Source organism: Diabrotica virgifera, chromosome 9, assembly GCF_917563875.1.
Source record: "Diabrotica virgifera virgifera chromosome 9, PGI_DIABVI_V3a".
In the NCBI taxonomy this organism is placed as follows: Eukaryota; Metazoa; Arthropoda; class Insecta; order Coleoptera; family Chrysomelidae; genus Diabrotica; species Diabrotica virgifera.
Window position 1 is genome coordinate 200,318,213 of NC_065451.1, and position 25,326 is coordinate 200,343,538.

Genomic DNA, 25,326 nt, shown 5'->3' on the forward strand with positions numbered 1-25,326 from the left:
GTTTCCAGGCAAGCATTACTGGTACAAGCAAAAACACCTACGTCACATTTCAAAGAAACGGAACGATAAATAAAATTCGTAATATTCATCATTGTGGGAACGTCGAATTGACAAAACTCACACTATGCGGAAGATCAATATACAGGGCGTAGCGAAAGTGTTACAACTGTAAACTGGGTCGGAATTTCAAATATTTAGACGGTAATTTCGGGACTGTTTCAACCTTAAAGAAACGCACTATTTTCGGGAACAACCTGTATCCATATTGTATTTACATTCAAATACAATAAAATTTACCTGAATAGATTCGTCTCGAAGTTACAATAATTACATATCATTGCGCCAACTCTGAATTTTTGGTCAATAACAGCGTAAATTGATACAAATAAATCTAAAAAAATGGGTACGTACAATGTACATATAGATAGAGAGAGAAAAATGATTATGGGAACAGGAAATATTACGGTATCTTTTCCTATAGATAATAAATGACAATGGATTTCCAGTAACACACAGCAAAATAAGGGTCAGGCTTACGCTTGATTAAGCTACTTTCAACAGCGATAATATATTTTATCGCCAACCGTCACTAAAGCCATTTATTATTGTACTCATTTGCCCTCATTTGCGGCAGTAAAATAACACTTTATTGTACTAAAAGAATAATTTTACTTTACCTGCCGCGATTAATCAAATCGAATGTGGCAGTAATCGAATGGCGAGAATTTGAGTGAACTTAAAATTTATTTACTTTAATTATTAAAAATATTGTACATAATTAGCGTTATTATCAATTATAATATGATAAAATTGATCCAAATAATGGCATAACCCAGACATCCAAAGTGAAAGTTATCCTCTAACACAAAATTGTTCTATATGGTCCACATAATGTTCAGAAAAAAGTCACACCATTTTGAGCGTCGGGTTTGGGGGGGGAAGGGGGAGAAATCGGTAAATTCGTAGTTTTTTAAGTTTTTCCTCAATATTTCTAAAACTATGCGGTTTTGCATGAACAACCTTCTATACAAAAATGTTCTACATTAAATTTGAAATAAAAAAAGTCCTATGCATAATCCTTCTAAAATAGATGGTTTCAAAGGTACGGGGGTAGTATAGTGTAATTGTGTGTAAAAAAACGCCTAACCCAGACATCCAAAGTAAAAGTTTTCCTCCAACACCAAATTGTTATGTATGCTCCACATTTTGTTCAGTAAAAAGTTACATCATTTTGAGCGTCCGGTTTGGAGGGGAGGAGATGGGGGAGAAGTCGGTAAATTAGTATTTTTTTAAGTTTTTCGTCAATAGTTCTAAAACTATGCTTTAGCGTAAACAATGTTCTATACAAAAATGTTCCACATAAAATTTAAAACAAAAAAGTTAGAGAATTTGATAGATCTCAAATATGTCAACATGCATGAGATAATGAACATATAGTTCAGTGGAGAGATTCAAGTATAGTCCTGAAAGAATCAGATAGTAAAAAGAGAAAAATTAAAGAAGCGGCTCTAATTATGCTAAATGAGACCAATTGTGTCGAAAATTCCTCGGTAGAATGCAGTAAGATGTGGTTAGCCATACTGAAAGAGGAAGTCAATAGAAAGAAAATACCACGATTAGTAAGTCAATAACATATCGAGTTAGTACAAATTTTATATTTTAGTATTACTTATTGTATATCTATGTATTATTAATATTATTTATAATTTAAACACATTAAAGTCAGAATTTGGTATTAGTTTTTTTAAAGTAAATTTAATGTAAGATCAAATACTTACGATGTCGGGATAGTATCACGAGGTTTTTTCCTGTTTTTTTCCTCGTGATTTACTATGGAATCTCTAACGCGAGAATTTTACTGTTATCGTTGCATTTGGTTGTTTTTAAAGACAGATCACATGCTATGATTTTTTGTGACGGATATTCTTGAGTTGGGATTGATTTCATGTAATCGAATGAACTATCTTTTAGTTAAGTCGTCCCAGGAACGCAACTCATAAATATTGGCGATATCATTTTAAAGTCTTCTACTTTAAAATGTATAATATACGTCTGAATTGCCAATATAAATGAGTCAGATTAAGTAAATTATTAGAAGAATTTTTTTACTTAGCAACAACAGTTTTGTTTATTTTAGTAGTATTTTGTATTTTGACAACGAAACCCGATTTGGGCTTCGAAACGTTAATAAAATAATTTTTTTGGTAAATTTGTGTAAAAGTGTAAAAATAATTGATTAATAAAAGAGATATTCGGATAATTCAAAAAACAAAACCTTAGTGATACCTCCAGGATAATACAAAAGGAGTATGAAATAAAATCAGCACTCCAATTTTTCCACAGAATTTTTTAAAGTTAGGAGAAAAAACAACATTTTCATTCACCCCCGTTTAATGCCATCTAAATCTAATAGTTCAGAGAAAGAAGGAAAAAAAATATCGTGTTGGTGACACATCCCCCTCCAGGCTGAAACCAAATTTTTCGAGTAATATGGTCATCTATAATAATAACCTATATGTTTCCTGCAGCCGATTTTGATGATATACATAGTTATAAACAAATGAAGATCAAAAAACGGTAAATTTTCGCTTTTTTCGTCTCTTACTAAAAAATTGGGCATTTTAAACAAATTTGAGAGTAATAAACTCATAAACCGTATAAAAAACTTCAATATGGCGTTCGCTGAATATGTCTATCCTTATTGGTTACTTAGAAAATTGCCAAATAAATCATAAATTTTGAGTTTTTATAAATATTCATAACTTATGTAAAAAATTAACTTAGAACCTTCTTATTACATTGAATGCTGAGACTTATGGTGCTTAAATTACACCCTAAATTCCAAAGCAATTGGTCAAATAGTTTAAAAGTTATTTAATTTGTTTATCCAAAATTAATTTTTTTTGCAACACTGTAAGTCAGACAATGATGAAGTTACAGTAATATTTTGGATAGTTTATGAAAGAAGAAAATTTACAGTATTAATTTAATTAAAAAAAAAATGACAAAAAATAATTATAGATATTGCAAAATAATTTTGCAAAAACATGTGAATTAAAAAAATGGGGGGGCTAACTTTGTCCCTAAATGTCCTAGTACAGTTGTTTTTCTTTCTAAATGTGTATAAAATTTCAGTCTTTCTAAATATGAAAAAATAATTTTTCTACGCGTAACGGTTAAAAAGTTATTCTAATTGTTTATAAGTAAGCAAAAAATGGACATGTTTTTGCAAAATAATTTTACACTGTTTAAAATTATTTTTTGTCATTTATTTTTAATTAAGGTAATAGTATAAATGTTCTTCTTTCATAAACTGTCCGAAGTATTATTGTAACCTCATAATTTTCTGACTTATAGTGTTGCAAAAAAAATGAATTTGGGAAAAATAAATTAAATAACTTTTAAACTATTTGACCAATTCCTTTGAAATTTAAAATATAATTTAAGTACAAGAAGTCTCGGCATTCCGCGTAATAAGAAGATTCTAAGTTAATTTTTACCTAAGTTACGAATATTTATAAAAACTCAATATTTATGATTTATTTTGCAATTTTCTAAGCAACCAATAAGGTTGGACATATTCAGCGAATGCCATATTGAAGTTTTTTATACGATTTATGAGTTTCTTACTCTCAAGTTTAAAGTGCTTAACTTTTTGGTAATAGACGAAAAAAGCGATAATTTACCGTTTTTCGATCTTCATTTGTTTTTAACTATGTATATCATCAAAATCGGCTGCAGGAAACATATAGGTTAATAATATAGATGTCCATACTACTCAAAAAATTTGGTTTCGGCCTGGAGAGGGGGATGTGTCACGAGAAAAACCTTATTTCTCTGGACTATAAGCAAAAATTTTTTGTTACCGGAATAATAACAAACGACATCAATAAATGTACCTATAAACTAATGTAAAAATCTTGAAAATCCGAGTACAAATAATAAAGTTATAAATTGTCAAACTTAATCAAAAATTTTGGGAGGCGGAATTTTGTGCCGGTGAGTGTATATTCTTCGTTTTGTTTTTATGCTGATATTCTTATCCCACAGTACCGGGTCCAATTTTCATAATACAGTCTCTTGTTTTTCCTAGTCTATATTTATATTTTCTTCAGTTGTTCCTTTTCAGTTTGATATTAATTTTGTTTTTTAATTTTGATGAGATATTTTACGAAGGATTTTTTAATACCAAAGTATTAAAAAGGACTGATAAGAATTAACATTAAAACACTAATAAATTCAAATGTACTAAAAGTTGCCTTAATACTATATAAAGTTTGCATAACTGCAATTCTTACGACTCCATTTATATTCATTCTGGCGCAGACATAATGATTATCTTACCAACTCCCAATAAAAGAGTGAATTATCCATTTAGACAGTTTCACGACCTCCTATCGCTATTTTGAGGTCATCACTTCGAACTCCAATCAATATTAGCTCGTTTGGAAAACTTTTGAAACATAAATTCTTAAGTTTCGTCAGCTCGTTTCTTTTCCTTATGTATTTAGTCGAAAAACGATCTTCCCGCTGGGCGTAAAAGTAAACTTAATTTTCGTAAAGAATTTTCCGGATACCTACTTCGTTCTCTAGGGTTTATAATCAAAAGTGGTAATGTAAATACAATTAAAAATTGATTTGTCTGTAATTGGTTTTTACCAATGTGTATCTTATTAAAAACAACAGGAAACAACACTCAAAAGCTAAGCAGGAAAATAAATTGGAAGTACGTCAGAGATAAAAAAAGAACCATATAAATAACGTGCATCAAGAACTTCAAGCTATTCAAGACCATAATGGAGAAGTGAATAGTTAGTAAGACAGTAAGCCAACAACATATGCTGCTTGTTCTGGACATTGAAGTAAAAAGCAAAACTAAACAAAAATATCGGAGAGGACGACAAAAAATCAAGTGGTGGATGCTAAAAAATGAGAAAGAAGGTGTATTCAGGGAAAGAATAGTAGACAAAATATGTTGGAACATGAAAGGATGCCCTAATACAATTTGGAGAAAAATGACCGGTAGTATTAGAGAGACTGCTATTGAAATACTTGGGAAAACGTCAGGAAAAATGTTTGAGGATAAAGAGACTTGGTGGTGGTCAAACGAAGTACAAGGAAAAATAAAAGAGAAGAGAAAATTATATAAAAAGTGGCAAGATACCAGATCCGACACAGATCTTCAAAACTATATGGTGGCGAAAAAGGAAGCGAAAGTAGCAGTATCATAAGCTAAAGCAGAAGCGTATTCAAACCTATACGATCAACTTGATACCAGGGAAGGCGAAACGAAGATATATAAAATAGCCAAACAGAGAGCAAAGAAAGCTAAAATCTATAGGAATTAGAGCATGGAGAAGAGTTGCCAGAGACAGGGGCGAATGGAGGATTGTTCTAAAGAAGGCTTTGGCTCATAAAGAGCTGTAACGCCACTGATGATGATGAAAATTTGGTTTTGATTGGTTAAATAATAATTGTTTTATGCTAAAGGATATAATATCATATTTCAACCCTTAAAAACCACCCTTAATAACATTGCAATTATTATAAGTAGATAATTTAATAGATCTATATAGAAAAAAAAGTAGAACTAAAGAATTACAAAAACATCTATTTACAGAAAAATACAAATTTACAAATATGTACAAATACAAATACAAATATTTTTAGTCATCTTCCAGTATACGAACTGGCTCTGTAGATTTATGTACCACAGAATTTTGTAGAATTTTTGAAGAGCTATAAGATTGTGGAAATTGAATTCCGTAAGATCCCTTAGTTTTTAAGTGGGGTGGGTTTAAAGGGCTCGAATAAGTGGGTGTCTGCTCGTAAATAGAGGTTTTAAACAGCTATATCTCGCTAACTATTTAATGCAATGAAAATATATGTACAAGGAAATTTTAGTTATGAAAAAAGCTACAATTTAGTAATCTATGATTTTTTTCGTATCTCTAGTGTTTTCTGAGGTACTTTGAAGAAAATTGTGAAAAATACGAAATTTCAAAAAATCAGTTTTTCTTTAAACTCCAATTTTTCTAAAATTAGGAATTTTAAATGGGTCAAACTTCTTGGGTGTATTGATAATACAAATATAAAAGGAATTACACAACGGTGAAGACCAATTTTTAATTAGGAGGGTAGTTAGGGGGTTGTTTTCACTGATTTTTTTATAAAGAAAAGCAGGTACCGACCTTTTTTTGAGCTTTTTTGATCACAAGTCACTTAATTTTTATGCTAGAAACTTTTTGTTTTCTTCTTTTGAAAGGTCGAATTGTATCCTTGAAAAAATATTATTCAAGTTTTCTCCAAAAAATGCAAAGTTTTTCAGTTATTTGGCTTTGAATATTTCAAATTATAAATTTGACGAAAAAAGTTAACTTTTAACATGCCGTATCTCGGTTTATATTGGTCATAAAAATATTATAGTAAAAGAATTTGGTTTGTGTTAATGAAAGATACAATTTCTGTAGCGACAGTTTTTTTGATTAAATGCATATTTTTCGAGTTATTTTTAAAAAACTTTTTAAAAAGTGGATTTTTTCGTCGAAAAACTGTTACTTTCAACCGCGAATAACTCGAAAAATATTAGTTTTACGAAAAAAATGTAAAAACATTTTTTTCTTAGAATTACGTTTTATAGCCATGTGAATGGTTAGAATTTAATAAAAAATTCCCACCTCCGAGATGGAGTGGCAACCACCCGCAAGGTTTTAGCATACAGCGGCATGATATAGAAAATGATCCTTGGACTATAGAATAGAATAGAAATATGCTTTATTATCATGAAAAATTGTACAATTTTATCGACAAAGCTTATAAAAAGTCAAGAAAACAAAACAAAACAAAACAATCCAATTTACTAAAATTACATAAATCGTCAATATATTTACAATAATAACAATAATAATGAATTAAACAGAACCTAATCAATTGCAAAATTTAAGTAAACTGCAAATGCATAGTCTACCTAGTAATTAATAAGTTTAAAAGTTAATCTGCTGCATATGACACCCAAATATAGACAAAAAAATGATAATAAAAATACTACTTGTGCAAAGGGTACTGTAATTTCTTAGTTATTGATTAAGAAAATCTTCTACTGAATAATATGGTCTTTCAGATAGGCAGGCTTTTGTCAGTTTACGGAATTTGTGAAAAGATGCTGCAGATTTAAGTTGTAGAGGGAGATGGTTGTAAAGTTTTTTTGCGGAATATAATATAGATTTTTTTACTTACTCAGAGGACGGGTCGACATATAGACGTCAAACGTAGAATTTCTCGTGAAGTAGTCATGATTAGGTCTTGGTAGAAAGACATGTAGATGTTTACGAATTAAGCAAACAGTTTCTAAAATATACAAAGATGGAAGGGTTAAAATTCTGTGAACTTTGAAGTAACTTCTGCAATGTGTTGTTCTTCTGAGGCCAAACAGATATCTAATTGCTCTTTTTTGTAATTTGAAAATAACATCGAATTGGGCAGCTGTACCATAACCCCAAAAAGGAAGACCATAACGAAGATGTGACTCGAACAAAGAAAAATATGTTATTTTGGAAGATGCTAAATTGAGTTCATTCGAAACAGATCTTATAGCATAGCAAGCTGAGGATAGTTTCTTCCTTAACAAATCGATATGGTGGGACCATTTAAGGTTGCTGTCTAAAAAAATACCAAGAAATTTTACAGAATCAACGGTACCGATCTGGCTGTTATTAAGAGGTAAGGATTGAAGGACTCCTCTATAAGACAATGCTACTGTTTTATCTACGTTAAACGAGAGTAAATTAGAGTCAGACCAGGTTTTTATTGTAAGTAGATCAGAAGTTGCATGAAGAGTTGCAATATTTGAGTTGCTCCAAGTGATACTGGTATCATCAGCAAAAAGAAAGATTTTTCCATCGATTTTTAAACTAGTGATGTCATTAATAAAGATAAGGAAAAGTAGAGGACCCAATACTGAACCTTGAGGTACCCCACATACAATGTTTTTGAGACTAGAGTCTGTATCATTTGCTCTAACCAGTTGTTTCCTAGCATACAAGTAAGATTGGAACCAATCTAAAGAAATACCTCGAATTCCGTAGAAATTTAGTTTTCTTATCAAAATGTTATGATTTACACAGTCAAAAGCTTTGGCGTAGTCACAAAAAACGGTGGCAGTGTGAAGATTATTGTTCAGTGCTTGATAAACCTCATGTAGTACAGAAAAGTGCTCAGTGGTGCATTTATTATTTAAAAAGTCGAACTTATTTTGTGATAAAATGTTGTTTTCAACTAGAAAGGACATAAGTCGGGCTTTTATGAGTCTCTCAATAATTTTGGAGAGTACCGGTAGTAGTGCAATAGGTCTATAATTGCAGGTATTAGATATTTCACCACCCTTATGAAGAGGAATAATGATGGCTGTCTTCAGCACTCTGGAAATTTACCTTTCTCAAAGGACTCATTAATTAGTGAGATGAGGACTTCTAACACATTTTCTGGGAGATTAGAAAAAATGTTTATCGATAGACCATCAGTACTACAGGAGGATTTGCTTTTGATACTATTGATTTTTTGGATCAGTTCAGATTTATCGACTGTTTTTTTAAAGAATGAATTCGAAACCTTTCTTGAATTAGGGAGATAGGCAATGGGATCTTTTTGTGGCAAAATAGTTGATGTAATATTTTTACTCACATTAACAAAGTATTCATTTAGATTTTCAAGGTCTGGAAGGGAAATTGTTTTAGCAGTGTGGGTTTTATTTCGAAGATCGTTTATTATGGACCAAGTTTCTTTTGCAACACCTTTTGAGCTTCCCAAACGGTTATGGTAGTAGTCTTTTTTAGCTGATTTTATAAGTTTAAGATAGGTTTCCCTGTACTTGGTGATATATTCAGTGATAGAGACGTTGGTAGTAAATTTCCTGATATAGAGACGAGAACGCATATTCTTGGAAGATATTCGGATACCTTTAGTAGTCCAGGGTTTGCGATGTTTTGGCTTAATTGCAATTAAAGGAAATGCTTTATTGAAGATACAGACAAGCTTATCCAAAAAACCACTGAAATTATTATCCACGTCCATAGCAGGAAAGCGCCACTCAGAGGCAAAGCATAAATTTTGGAAATTACGAAAGTTCCGGGTGGAAAAAATCCTGCCTCAACGTCGGGTTTTCGAGGAGGGTTTGCTCAAGATACTTCGTATAAACTGCTTCATGATCAGATAGTCCAGCATTAATAATTGTAGAGTGGACATCAAGGGGTGAAAAATCTGAGACAGTAAAATCAATTATGGTAGACGAAGTTTTTGTAATCCTTGTAGGACAATCAACGTGCATTGTTAGACCATACGATTCAAATATGTTGACCAAGGATATTTGTGTAGCACTAGCAGCAGCATAATCAATGTTAAAATCCCCGCATAAAATTTTTCTACTTTTATGGGGCAGGTTATCTAACAAATTTAGCAGGTTCTGAAAAAATAGTTCCACGGAAGAGTTGAGGCGCTCAGAGCAACAGTGGCCTAACCCACATCCCACAATTTTACGAAAACGCTTTTATTACATTAAAGTTATGCATTACTTAAGTATTTTCAGATGCAGTGTGGCTCAAGCAACTATTGCTTGAGCTACTCTGCATCTCAAAATACTTAAATAAGGGATAACTTTAATGTAATTAAAGCGTTTTGGTAAAATTGTAGGATGTTGGTTAGGCCACTGTTGCTCTGAGCGCCTCAGTTAGGTGATCTATAAATGCAAATAATATAAAGATTAAGATTCTTATTGTAAATTAACGAAAATTCAAAGAAGGCTTCACTTAGCAGAAAGTCATATTTTGTTACCGAAGAAAAATCATTGCTCGTAGATAGAATTAGGGTGCCTCCTTAAGCTGAGCTTGGACGATCATACCTAGCAATTGTGGTGTATTTTTCTACAAAAAAGGCTCGCTGACTTCAAGCCAGTGGTCTGTAACCGCAACTACCGGGGGAAATCCTAATTCCTCTAGGAACAAAAATAATTCATCAGTTTTGTATCTTATAGAACGAATATTAATCAGAACCATGCTAAAGTTGTTATCACTAAAACAATTTGAGGATTCTAGTCCCTCTTCTTTGCTATGTTTCGTTTTTGAACAGTATTAAAAGGGAACACACACTAGAGCAAAAAACACTGTGCAAATAGGACATTCAATGTGTATTCACGACTTTAGACAAACTGGTAGCTTTTTGTTGCGAAACACAATTTTCACAAGCTGCGAATCTGCGAAATTTACGTACTTAGTTCTATTAAATTTGTATTTAGCCCCTGTAATGTTTGTTTTATCTATGACTAGGTAAATTATAGAGAGCAGGTCAACAGGGAGAACCCAAACAGTTTACCACAGGAAGTTTTAGAAAGTTTGTGATGCATTTATTTATGCAGTGCAAATCGACGCAAACAGTCCCTTTAAAAGCAATATAACTTCTAATCTGATTGCAGATTTGTGAATGTTCGTTTTAACTAAGGGCGTTTCTGAGTTTGGCAAACACATTCTGACTTTAATTTATATTTACTTGGAACAGTTTAATCGAAAGGCGTGAATATAAAGGGTGATTCTTTAAGAATGTCCAGAGTTGTAGATTCTAGATCTCAAAATATGATGATTCTGCCCAACACGCCTTATACAAATATTCAGCATTCTTATTTTTATACCAACAGAAAGGTTGTGGCTCTTGAAGGAGCCCCCATTTGGTAGAAGGTGGATCTAGCTTTTCCAATGCTTGCTCTAATCTATTGGTTGCTGATCATTTTTCTTCTTCTTCTTCTTTAGGTGCCATCTCCGCTGCGGAAGTTAGCAATCATCATAGCTATTTTAATTTTTGAGGCAGTAGCTCTAAATAGTTGTTTTGAGCTGCATCCAAACCATTCTCTCAGGTTCTTCAGCCATGAAATTCGTCTTCTTCCGATGCTTCTTCTGCCATCTATCTTTCCTTGTATTATGAGTCGCAGGATACCATACTACTCGTCCCGCATCACATGTCCGAGATACTGTAGTTTTTTTTTAATTGTAAGTTGAACTTCCTTCTCTTTACCTATTCTTCTCAGTACTTCGTTGTTCGTAACTCCATCTACCCAGGAAACCGTCATAATTCTTCTATAGGTCCACATTTCAAAGGCGTTAAGTCATCTTATTGTCTCTACATTTAACGTCCATGATTCTACTCCATAGTATAGTACACTGTATACGTAACATGTTGTCAGGCGCACTTTAAGAGCTAATGTTAAATCTTTGCTACATAGGACCTTTTTCATTTTCTGACTTGTACTTCTGCAGTGTAGTCATTATTTTCTGTTATAGTGTTCCTAGGTAAGTGTACTTTTTTATTCTTTCGATCTGCTGGCCCTCTACTATCAAGATTTCTTTAGTATTATGGTTGTTTTTACTAATTTTCATAAACTTCGTCTTTTTGATATTGAGAGAGAGTCCGTACTCCCTACTACACCTTACTGTTTTACTCATGAGTCTTTGCAGGTCTTGTAAACAATCGGCTATTATTACTGTATCATCTGCATATCTGTTGTTGTTAACTAAGACTCCATTTTCTCTTATGCGACTGTTTCATCTTCCAGAGTTTCTCGCATTATCTCTTCAGAATAAGCGTTAAATAATAGAGGTGATAGTATGCAGCCTTGCCTGACTCCTCTCTTTATTTCCATTTCTTCAGATGTTTATTTTTCAATTCTTACTATTGCTAGCTGATTGTAATAGAGCTGTGTTATTAGTCTTAAATCTCTTTCATCTAGGTTTTTAGTTTTCAGAATTTCCATGAGCCGATCATGGTTTACTTTATCAAACGCTTTATTGTAGTCTATAAAACAGACGTAAAGAGGACGGTTAACATCCAAACATCTCTGTGTGATCATTCTTCATTCATTATTGTGCCGAGATAGTTGTAGTGCGTCACTCTTTCTACAGGGGTTTGATTGCCATAGAGTGGATACCAAAACTAATGTGCCCAAATCATGGCATCTGCCTATTATTTATACCATAGAGGTAGACTATTAAGAATAAAAAATGTTAATAGAAACATTTTTAATAGGCACTTTTTGTATAGACTAAAGAGAGTCGAAATAAATTATACAGTAATGTGAAATACGAAATATACACAGTTTACGTCTACAGTACTTTCTACTGCAATTGATTTTCGAGGGGAAAATAGACAGAAAAAGAGGGAAGGCAGGAGAAGATACTCGTAGCTCCAAAATCTGCGGTAGTGGTTCACATCAGTCGAATTATTTCGAAGTACTCAAGCAAGATCATAATTGCCATGTTGATAGCCAATGTTCGCAACGACCAGGATACTTGAAGAAGAATAAGCAGTTTACGAGATAGTATAGGCAAATCGTGGTGCAGCATAATCAAAATTTAAGGGGAGTTATGAGTAGAAAAATGAAGTCATTAAAATTTGTAAATTATTATAATTGATTTTCAATTTGATAGTCTCAATGTCACGTCGTAAACGTTAAAAAACAAAACTTAAACCGTAAACTGCCACAAGCAAACAGCTTCGGAACCACAAATAATTTTATAAAATATGTCAGACAAAATCTAGTTTTTATAAACAAAAGAGTTGAGTTAAAGTTGGTTTAATTTACTTTAGTTTGTTTTAATTTATTTTAATTTATTTTAATTTATTTTAATTTATTTTAATTTATTTTAATTTATTTTAATTTATTTTAATTTATTTTAATTTATTTTAATTTATTTTAATTTCATTTAATTTATTTTAATTTATTTTAATTTATTTTGAATTATTTCAATTTATTTAAATTTAATCGATTTTAATTTATTTTATTTTATTTTATAAAGAAACATTCATTGGACTACGATTATTTACTACCCCACTTAGTGTGTGGTCGCGCTATCTCTATTCGATTGTATTCCAAAATATGCTTCCAAAACAGGGCCGGTTCTAGAGTTCTGAGCGCCCCGGGCAAAATAAAATTTGCCGCCCTTTCATACAAGAATATATAAAAAAATGTCACTGCAAATATAAAAAAAAATAGCAAAAAAGGCAAAAAATTAATATTTCACTATAAAGAACTATGTAAAAATATATTTACTTGAAAAATAGGGCAATGGTTATTATTTATATCTGATCCAACATATGCCATAGCATAAGGCAGCTCAAACGACGAAGGAGCGAGATAAAAAATAAAGATAAATGCACATTGTCAACAAGCAGAAAAAAATGTGTATATGTAATATTGTGCAATGCCAAAAAAGATGTTGATTGCGCGCAAGATAGCTGCATCCCCAATGACTAAATCTGGGAGTGGCATCCACATGGCATAAAAAAATGCACGACGATATTCTTTGCAAAAACACGAGCTTGTACACCTTTAATTTTTCCATTCATGTTAGAGCCACTGTCATATCGTTGGCTTTACAATCATCTAAATTAAATTAAAAATAATTCATTAATTTTTTATTACTTATCTCATATAATGAGTAGGACTATGTTTCGATACTTAGAGACAAACTATGGGAAGCAATGGAAGACATCGAAGTTCCACGAATATTAATAAGAGCAGTAAAAGGAGTCTACAAGAATAACAAAGTAGCTATCAAAATGGATAATAGAATATGCAGTCCATTTAAGATAATACAGTGAAAACTACTTAAATCCTTAGTAGTATGCAGGGCGTTTCTAAATAAGTGCGACAAAGTTTAAGGGCTACATAAAAAATAATGACAGTTTCTATAAACGTATGTCCGGAAATGCTTCGTTTCCGAGATACTGTCTGATGAAATTTTTCTTACAAACTGACTGATATCTTCTTACAAACAAACTGAAATTTGATAGGTTTTAAGAGATAATTATTGCCCATTTTTTTGACATAAACTTAAGAATTTTATATTTACTATTGGCGTGAATACCGGCAATAAACTGAAACTAATTAGTCTAGGCGCCAAAGGGGTCACCGTGTCATATTCAATTCTGATGGACAAACTCAACGGTTTCTTATGGATTTTTGGCTGCTGATTACGAATTTCGAGGAGGGATTTCGATCCGAGTGGTCAAACAATTGTTATAAACAATTTAATTGTTTATAAATTGTTTATAAGGCTCTGGCTCATAAACTAAAAGGGATAAAAAAAATATTTCAAATAAAATTTGTTCCTTAATAAAAAACGAAGAAAAAACCGTTCACTAAACTTAAATCTAACAATTAGAACTCAAGATATTGTAAAATTAGTGCACAATGCAAATTGCAAATTGCAAAATAAGTATTTTTCGAAGCTTTATCGATCGTAACTCGCCTTCTACGCATGCAAATAAGTCTTAGAAGGTGTCGTTTTAAAGATTAATTAACAGGCTTCCAAACAAAGTTTGTTAAGTTACTTGATCTTCATTTGTTTTAAAGTTATACCCGTTTGAAGTTACAATTTTCTTAAAAATATTGTACATTCATTTGTTTATAAGGGTTTCAAGCAAATTTTAGCAATAAACATTTACACTTTAATGAACAATAATGATAGAAAAACTCAAAAGGAACAATTTGAGGTTATGAAAATGTTCATAAGTTTATTTTTGGCCAAGATGTCGATATTTTAATGGCGCGCGCTATGAGGCGCAAGATCGGCTCCCTGCGTAAAGGTTCACGCGCTAACTTCTCGATGCAAATTATAATTTCTATGTATACATACGTTATCTTCATTTTTCATTTTTGAAGATCCTGATAAAATTTTATCATATAATTCTTATAATTAAATCATCATACTGTACCTCGTATCACCTTTCATTATATTTATATTGTCTTCTATTTTTTGCACTAAATGAGAAAAAACATTAAAAACTAATATTTCAGAAGTATAACTAAAAAGTTAGTTGATATTATTTATTAATACTATTTTTACAAACATTTTTTTCATGCATCTGCAAATCTGAATAGAGATATACAGGGAATATCAGCTTTTTTACATCTGCATAAGTTCTTAGTGAAATTTTAACAGTTACATGGTGGTACAAGTATGTTCTTGTAGGCAGTAAAACTAAAACTTTTTGAGGCTTCAGAGTCTAATTATCTATATGATATCCATATAAAGTGGATCTAGTTCTTTTCCAGCATCATCAAGGCCCGTCAATTGTGTGTATGCCGCCACCTCATCAATGCTCGTTTTATATGCAATGATGATGCTGCAAAAGAACTCGATCCATTTTTATATGGATATCACATATTGGCTCATTTTTATGCGTAGAAGCCGAGTTACGATCGATAAAGCGTCGAAGAATACATACTTACTTGACTGTGAGCCAATCTTGCGCCTCATAGCGCGCCATTAAAATATCGACATCTTAGCTAAAAATAAACTTACGAACATTTTCGTAAGCTCAAATTGTTCCTTTTGAGTTTTTTTTATCATTATTGTTAATTAAAGTATAAATGTTTATGCCTCAAGTTTGCTTGAAAGCTTTATAAACAAATTAATGTACAATTTTTTTAAGAAAATTATAATTTCAAACGGGTATAACTTTAAAAAAAATGAAGATCAAATAATTTAACAAAATTTGTTTGGAAGCCTCTTAATTGATCTTTAAAAGGACACCTGATCTTTAAAAGGAGCCTTTAACAAAGGTTATAAGGCTCATTTGCATGCATAGAAGCCGAGTTACGATCGGCAAAGCTTCGAAAAATACTTATTTTGCAATTTGCAATTTGTATTGTGCACTAATTTTACAATATCTTCAGTTCTAATTGTCGGATTTGAGTTTAGTAAACGGTTGTTTCCTCATTTTTTATTAGAGAACACATTATACACACACCGGCAAAATTAGCCGAACACGTTAAAAATGGGACATGTTTGATGTCTCGTATTTCATAAACCAGTGTTCCGATTTGAGTGATTCTTTTAGTATGATATAGCCTTATTATTTAAGAATATCGTTGTAATAATATTGTTGCTAGACAGGTAAATACCATTTTGTACCGGGTGTACCAATCATACTGTGTTTTTTTCTTAAAGTTTGGAACACCCTGTGGAATATTCTAGCATATGTAAAATATTAGAATTAATACTCGATTGTAGACTTAGGCTTGCTTAACATTTTCCTTTTCGATTCATTTACTTATGTGAGATAATAAAAAAGTTATGTGCGTTAACAACTATCCATGTTTTTCATCAATAAATCCTCATAGTAGGGGAGGAAAGTATACTAAATTGGCAGTTACTCGAGCGTTATGGGGACCTATTGGATTGTGAAGAGTATGTGCTAAAATCAGAAAAAGGTTAAATTAAGTTTTCCATAAAGTGGGGGACTTTTCATTTTTTAATTTAATTTTCCATTTGAAACAATCATTTTTCTCCGATTTTAGCGCTATTTATCCATAATTCGAAAAAATATGTCGAATAAAAGTTGCTTATTTTTACGTAAATAATCCAAATCTGCAATAAAAATCGGGGGCTCCTATTTAAGATTTTAAATTAAATCCCCCACCCCTCCTCCGTGGGGGCTCGTGACACCACACGGAGAGGGGTGGGGGTAAATTAAAAATTATAAATACGAACCCTGCGATATTTTTCGAAATGAACATCAGATCGTAAAACTGCAAAATACACCTATTCAATATTTTTCAAAAATCTACCGAATGGCACCAAACACGACCCCCCACGGAGGTGGGGTGGGGGTACATTAAAATATTAAATAGGAGCCCCCAATTTTTATTGCAGATTTGGATCTTTGACGTAAAAATAAGCAACTTTTATTCGCAACATTTTTTCCTATTATGGATAAATGGCGCTATAATCGAAAAAAAAACGATTGGTGGAAATGGAAAATTAAATTGAAAAATGGAGAGTCCCACACTTTATGGAAAACTTAACTTAACTTTTTTTGGTTGTAGCACCCACTCTTCACAATCCACTCCAGGTCCCAAGAACGCTGGAATAATTGCAAATTTAGCATACTTTTCTCCCCTACTATGAGGATTTATTGATAAAAAACATGGTTAGATTTTAAAGCACATAACTTTTTTATTTTCTAACTTAAGCAAATGAATCAAAAAAGATAATGTTAAGAAAGCGTAATTCTACAATCGAGTTTTAATTTTAATATTTTATATATGCTGGAATATTCCACAGGGTGTTCCGAACTTTAAGAAAAAAACACAGTATGCTTGTTACACCCGGTATAAAATGACATTTACCTGTCCAGAAACAATATTATTACACCGATATTCTTAAATAATAAGGCTATAACACAGTAAAAGAATCACTCAAATCCAGCGGCGGCTCGTGGGTCAATCTTCAGGGGGGTCATTTTGGTTTGAAAACTTCAAACTGTTGATTTTTTAAAGTATTTAAAAGATCTTTTAGCATTTATATTTTAGATAAAAAATACAGACTTAGATAAAACTCAATACTATTTACCCTAGTTTTCCGAAAATTAAATTTGTCTTTTTTTAGAGTAAATCTTTTAAAAAATATAGGAAAAATGGTATGAACAGGTTATTGACTGATATATAGATAGGAATATTTATAGTATAATAAATTGTAAATTTATTAAAACGAAACTTACTTTAAATATTTTTATATTTTAAGTCAATTCTTCTATCCTTTAGTTCTGCAAAATAGTCTATGACCTTCTCATTGAACAAGCAGACGGTAACTAACTAAACGTGAGGCCGTCGACTCTACTACAGGTATACGACGGAAAGGTCACTCCCACTCTCGCCCACGAAATTGCTATCTGCCGTCTCTTTTCTATTTTACATGCATTTGTCCATAAGCCATAAGAACTGTATGTAGACAATTTAAAATACGGCCCAGCCACGGGCTTGTGTATAGCGCGAGGCGCGACGTTATTATATCTATTATATTTGTTTTGCCAATGCAGACTGCTGAGAGTATTTCAGAGTGAAGTTTTAGATAAAAGATATTTTTAATAAAATTGGTATTTTTATGAGATTATTTTAGGGGGGTCATTGACCAATTGACCCTAAGGAGGAGCCGCGCTTGCTCAAATCGGACCACTGGTTTATGAAATACGGGACATCAAACATGTCCCATTTTTAACGTGTTCGGCTAATTTTGCCGGTGTGTGTATTTGAAACATTTTTTTTTGATTTTTTTAGTTTATGGGCCAGAGCCTTATAAACAATTTATAAACAATTAAATTGTTTATAATAATTTTTTGACCGCTCGGATCGAAATCCCCCCTCGAAATTCGTAATCAGCAGCTCAAAATTCATAAGAAACCGTTGAGTTTGTCCATCAGAATTGAAAATGACACGGTGACCTCTATTTGGCGCCTAGACTAAATGGTCTGATTTTTTTAAAGAAAAAAAGTACGCCTCTGATATATTTCAAATAAAAAGTCATTTTGGAATTCCTCGTTTAATTTGTGATACAAAAATCTATCTTTCCTTTTTTTCATGCAACGCGCCGTTTTTATGCAAAAAAATAAAACATCTTAACCTTACAAAGTATTCGAAATAAGTTTCTTTATATTCATATGAAAAAAAATTGTCATTTCTAATTCATTCATACCCAGTTTATTGACAGAAAAATTATTAAAAGAAGAAATAAATCACTTTTCAATGAAAGAATAGGTAAATTTATTTACTAACACGGATGAGAATAATAATTTTAAAAAATCACTTCAAATGCCTACTTACCGAAATTTATATAACATAAAAATAAAAAAAATTGCCGACCTAATTAATACCAATATAACACAAAGTCTTCATAAGTTTGATCATTGTCAATTTTTTTAAGTGTGTCTGTACATTGTTACTATAAGTGATACGTAGGTACGTGACAAAAATGTCCTTTTAAAAACTGAACAAACTTTGTAGGTCGTAAAAAACATTTTAGTCTTCATTAATATTGTATAGGTGATAAAAATTCTTACGTTGTATTACATTGATTAGAGAATTTTTGTTTTTGTCTATTAACCTTTTTTTAGTTATTGATTCTGATTATAGCTACTTAGCAATAGTTTTCTTATTATTAAAATTATTATTCAATCATCTCTTGGGAATAATGCTCATAATTATAAAAACATAATGAATGTAAGAAATATTTTATTTTCATATCGGCATCCCTCAAAATTTGGCGCCCCTCAAAATTCGGCGCCCCGGGCGGTCGCCCGGCTCGCCCGCCCCTTTATCCGGCGCTGTTCCAAAAACAAAACATAAATCGTAAACTGCTACAAAAAATAGCCTTAAAACGACAAACAAGTTTATAAAATATTTCAGACAAAATCTAAAGTTTTTGCAAAGTTTATCTTTACAACTCAGAAATACGTCACTTTATTTAGCTTTATCTGGCGGTATGTTCAAATACATAAAAACATGAAACAACATTTATCTTCTTCCATTCTCAAAGTGCCCATATATTTATTTAACGGTGCCACAAAGCACATTAATTCAGAAAAAACTTCTTGAGTTAAGGTTGCTTTAATTTATTTTAGTTTATTTTAATTTATTTTAATTTATTTTAATCTATTTTAATTTATTTATTGTATTTTAATTTATGTTAATTTATTTTAATTTATTTTAATTTGTTTTAATTTATTTTAATTTATTTTAATTTGTTTTATTTTAATTTATAATATTTTATTTTAATTTATTTTATTTTATGAAGAAACACGCATTGGACTGCGTTTACTACTTCACTTGGTGTGGGGTCGCGCGATCTACCGTTTCAATCGTTTCAGTTATTATAGTCATTACATCTGACTTCTTTTGTTTTTATCAAATTTTTTTGAATCTATTGTATTTAGTCCGTAGCCGCGATAAGAAAACTATGCCTCCAAAAACAAAACATAAATCGCAAACTGCTACAAAAAAATAGCATTAAAACGACAAACAGTTTTATAAAATATTTCAGACAAAATCTAAAGTTTTTGCAAAGTTTTTCTTTACAACTCAGAAATCCGTCACTTTATTTAGCTTTATCTGGCGGTATATTCAAATACATAAAAACACGAAACAACATTTATCTTCTTCCATTCTCAAAGTGCCCATATATTTATTTAACGGTCCCACAAAGCACATTAATTCAGAAAAGAGTTCTTGAGTTAAAGTTTGAACGCGTTAGAGGCGAGTCTTGGTGGCAGACGGGCCTCTATCACGCTCCTGTCTATAGCATAATAAGATAGCCGAAAACCGTTTCCCTCGTCAAGTGAGATACATATCAAGGTTTCGAACGGCGCTGGCTGTTACAAAAAGAAATTTAAAACTGAGCTTATTTAAATAAAATTGGTGTTTAACAAAAAACCTCTTTTAGATGGCCAGGGTCTGAGATTCCTTTATATTATTCATAATAGCATATTTCAGAAATACGTTCTAAGTAATAAATCAAAATAAATTGTGTAACACGTCGTCAAAATTGTCACGTAATATTTCTATATATCCCAATTTTTGAAAATAACTGACGATATTAACTTTGGTAGTTATTTTGTGTTTTTTTTACCACCACGTTCGCCTCTGTAACTAGGTTTTCTCCTTCACTTTCCTTCCTACACCCGACAGTCACCTTATTCCACTTACGATGTCGCTCTCTCGTGCCTGCCGCTATTTCTGCCTCTTTCGTTCTTTCATTCGTATTCGCATCATGTGTTATCAATCTCCCCCTCTTCTTTCCTCTTCGGGCTCAGTTCTGTCTTCTCGTACCTACTAGAATTTCTTATAGCGCCCACTCTTTCTTCTCTGTTACCGGCAGTACCTTTCTCACATAGTTTAGGATTTTGTTCCACCACCAATTCACCGTCACCATCTTCTCTACCATCTCTCTGCCAACTCAAACACTCTCTAACTCATTCCTAACTGTTGCTCATTTGGCACCCTCCAAAAGGCTATTTGATATAACATCGGAATCCCCGCAATACAAGCCCTTCTCCGATGCAGCCTTTTTGAATGTGTGTACGTGTCTACGGAAGCTCACGTGTCCTGTGAGTAGTCAGAAAGTAGTCTAAGCGCTTGTATCCGCAGTCCAGCCACATCCACCGATTCGCTATTAGTGACTTCTTTTACTGTGCCATATTCCCCGTTGCATCACATTAGTCCTGCCTCATCACAATGGATATGACCCACTCCTCGCTTTTGGTATTCTCTCCCAGTATCTTCCTATTTCTCAGCTGAAACATCCTCCTTCTCTCTCTCACCAATATGTAAGATAACACAGCCGGTGATAACACACAGGGCCACAGCAAGCACACGCTACCTGTACTTGCTACTCGTAGAAACACACGCTACCCTTCCTTGCTACCCGTAACAGTACACCTTGTTACCGGTACTTGCTACCAAGAGCCTCTTCTACACCTATGTTTCCACTGCCGCACTTCAGACTGGTGCCGCGTAGAGGATGATAGACTGTACAATTCCGTGTAGAACCCTCCTTCTTTCAGATTTGGATCCACCGATATTGGATAATAACCTCCCCAGCGCAGCCGCTCTTTCCGAGGCATCACGATTCACCTCCAGGACGTGCTTCCCCTACTCTAATTTTTATTTGAGACCGCTCCCAAGTACTTGACGTACTTGGTGGGAGTTATCAGCACATCCGTGCAATAATACTACTACTCGCACTACTTTTAGATCAGTTCCTTCCTATCCAGCGCTTCTATCAGCACCGCGACATCATCGGCGAATGCGAAGGATACTTAACACCCTTTCTTCGATTCACAATCCATTAGCCCGTCGTATACCAGTTTTCACAGTACTGGGTCAAGGAAACACCACTGGGACAACCCATCCATATGATCACGCCTCTTTCAGCTATGATTTTTTTCTTAGAGAGATAATTCGAGATCATTTTCATCAAATATGCGGGACAGTTCCTCACCACTAAAGGACCCAGCACATAAGCCCACTGCAGTGTATTAAAAGAGTTTCGGATATCCAAGCGAAGCAGAATCGTATACTTATTGCGGTATCCCTTTCCGTCCAACGCCCGAGAGAACCCATTTCTGCGTCTACTGTACTCATACGCTTGCAAAATCTATACTGCCTTGACACATACCTCTCCCTCTCACCCCGTTAATTCTTTCACGCAAGCTTCTCTCATATTACTTGTTTGTGCTCGAAAGAATGCAAATAGGCCGATACTTTCAGGTTCATTTACGTAGTAGCAAGGGCCTCGAGATTTTCCAAGGCTCTGGAAACTTCTTCTTCTTCTTCTTCTTCTTCTTTTTCTTCTTCTTCTACGGCAGTACAGCCCAAATTGAGCCTTGGCCTTTTGCCTCCACTCTTGCTTGTATGTGACTGCTCTTCTCCATACACAGACTCCTAAAAGGGCTTGTGCGTCGTTGTTTACTGTGTCCTCCCAGCGCTTTCTTGCCTTTCCAACCGGTCTCTTTCCCTGCATTCTAGCATTTAGTGCTCTTTTTTGGTAGCCTTTCCTCTCCCATACTTATCACATGTCCGGCCCATTGCAATCTTTGTATTCTAATGAAGTCTGATAGGGGTGCTTCCTGATAAAGTTGATAAAGTTCGTTGTTGTATCGACTTCTAAAGATTCCGTTTTCCCTCACAGGTCCTAGTATTCTCCTCATTACTTTCCTTTCGAATGTGTCGAGTTTGTTTTTGGATGTTTCTTTCAGGACACAGGTTTCACCGCCATAGCATGTTATTGGTCGAATTAAAGCTTTATAGATCCTCATCTTGTATTTCGGTGGACACTTTTAGACCTAAATATATGGGAGAGGGCAAAATAAGCTCTGTTTGCCTGCGTTATTCTCTTCCGTATTTCTCTATCTTCTGATCCGTCGGCATATATTTCTACTCCCAGGTATGTAAACTTTCCAACCGTTTTAATGTCATCGTCGTGTATAATGTTTTGTGGGACTATATTTCTTGTCGTATGAGTCATTAATTTTGTTTGTTCTGTATTAATTTCCAGATCTAGCATTTTTGTTTGTGTTTTTAACTCTGCGTGTGTTTCCTGTGCTTCTCTTGATGTTCTACTCATAATATTAATATCATCGGTATAAGCGGCCAGTTGAACCATTCGGTTGGTCAGTCGGTTTCCTCGTCCAGTTTGCATTTGCCTAACCGCATACTACAGTGCCAGGTTAAACAATGTTGGGGCCAGCCCATCTCCCTGCTAAATTTTGAAAAAGTATATCCGGTGGTTTTGTATTCGTACAAATGCCTGAGTTTCATCTATTGTGGCTTTAATGAGTCTTATTAGCTTGTGTGGTATTGCCAATTCAGCCAATATATAGTATAGTTTGTTCCTTTTGACTGAGTCGTATGCCTGTTTGAAGTCTACAAACACGTTGTGAACATCAATATCGTGTTCCCATGATTTGCTCAAGATCTGTTTGACTCTAAATATTTGATCCAGTGTCGATCTTCCCCTTCGGAAGCCCGTCTCATACCCTCCAATAATATTTTCCGCTAGTGGTTGGAGCCGCTGGTTTATAATATACGTGAGAACTTTATATGCTGTACATAGTAGAGAGATTCCACGGTAGTGTTTGCACTGGAGTTTGTCTCCTTTTTTATACATCAGGCATACTATACTTTTCTTCCAGTCGTCGGGTATTTTCTCTTCCTGCCATATGTCTTTGATGAGCGCGTGGATGTGACTTGCTAGGTGGTCGCCACCTACCTTATACAGTTCTGCTGGTATTTCGTCAACTCCCGGAGCTTTATTGTTTTTCTGGGCCTTGATAGCTTCGAGAACTTCCTCTATAGTTGGAGCTTCTACTCCTCTGGAAGGCTCTGGAAACACCTGTACCTTAAACAGAGCATTCATGTGACCCAAAAGTCACGAGGGCTCCAATCGTCTCAGACATTTAACCACCTCTAGTGGTATTGCATTTCTGGTCCAGGAGTCATGTTCGATTTCGTTAACTCCATTACCGGAGTGAGTTCCTCTGAAGAGAAAGAATACTTCGCTCCGCATTCGCATCCTTCTGCACTCGATGCTAAGCCTTGAACAGGAATAACTCTTGGACACCCTCGAGCTTCTCGTTCAGCGGCATGTCGTACGGACGATACACTGAGATGTTTCATCGCGATTTTCCACCCTTTCCTCATAGGTGCTCGTCCAACTGGCTACAAAGATCCCTCCAGTACCTCTTCCTCACGGTTCTGATCGTCCTATTCAGATTCTTCTTCCTAATCCTAACTATCGTCTGTTACTCGCTACTTCTTTCTTTCTACGACTTCTCGCCCTTGTTGCTTGATAGTGCAAAGTAACACAGGGTAACCATGGTTTAATCTGGATTAAGTTAGGTTGCATTTGAGAATATAATAATTTTAAGAGACTAGATTCAATTAGTTAATAAAAAGTTTGTTTTTTTCGTGTTCAATACGTGTATAGTAAGAAAACGAAATAGTTGTCCGTGATTAATTTTGAATGTCGTGGATTATTATGGAATTTGAAGAGAAAGAGGAGTAATTTCAGTGGCGTATAAAATTATACTATACTTTTACGTGTATAATTCTAAAATTTTATAACTATTATACTATTATTTTAGTAAGCAATAAGTAACATTTCATGCAACAGTTTACTGCCAACTATTTCGTTCTTTGAGTATAAGTAATAAAAGATTACCAAAATTAGGGTCAACCCATAACACTATATTTTCTAGTAAAAATCCCGGCTGACATATTTCTGCATATTTTATTCTGCATGCATTTTAGAGACTACACTAACTGTAACATACTGTTACTCTTAACAACGTTGGCTTAAAAACAACGTAATATTTTCCTTGTCGCGTTAGACAATATTCGCGTTAATGCTCTTTAAATGGCTTTTAAAAGGATAAACAAGCCGTTTATTACAGTGACACTCAGGAAATAGCTTCGAATGACTTTGCAAAAAGCGATGATAGATTATTAAGTACGGGGTGATATGTATCGTAGAAAATAGCTCCAAGAAATTGTCAGGCATGTCGGAGATTAAATAAATTGTCAATTGATTTATTTTTAATTGCTACAAAGAACAAAATATCAACGAATAAAATTTGATAAAAGTGTTTACCAAAAATTAAAAAATTATAAATAATTTATCAAAAAACGTAATTCAATAACTTAAAAAACAACTTTGACTTATGTGGTATGCAAAAGTTGGTTGCGAAAAAATACACACAAAGTCAAAATTAAAACAATTTTAAAAACATAGGACTTGTTGTTTTGAAAACGAATGTTGTGATGAAAATTGTTTCAATACACATTCTTTTGTGTATTTTAGATTAAATTGAAATATGTTTTGTTCAAATTTTTGGCATCTTTTTATCATTTATTACATTATTATGTATTGTTTAATTTCTGTATTGTTTCATTATTATTTTTCTGCTATGTTTACTTTTTGGATTTTAGTTCTGTCAATCAAATTCATGTTT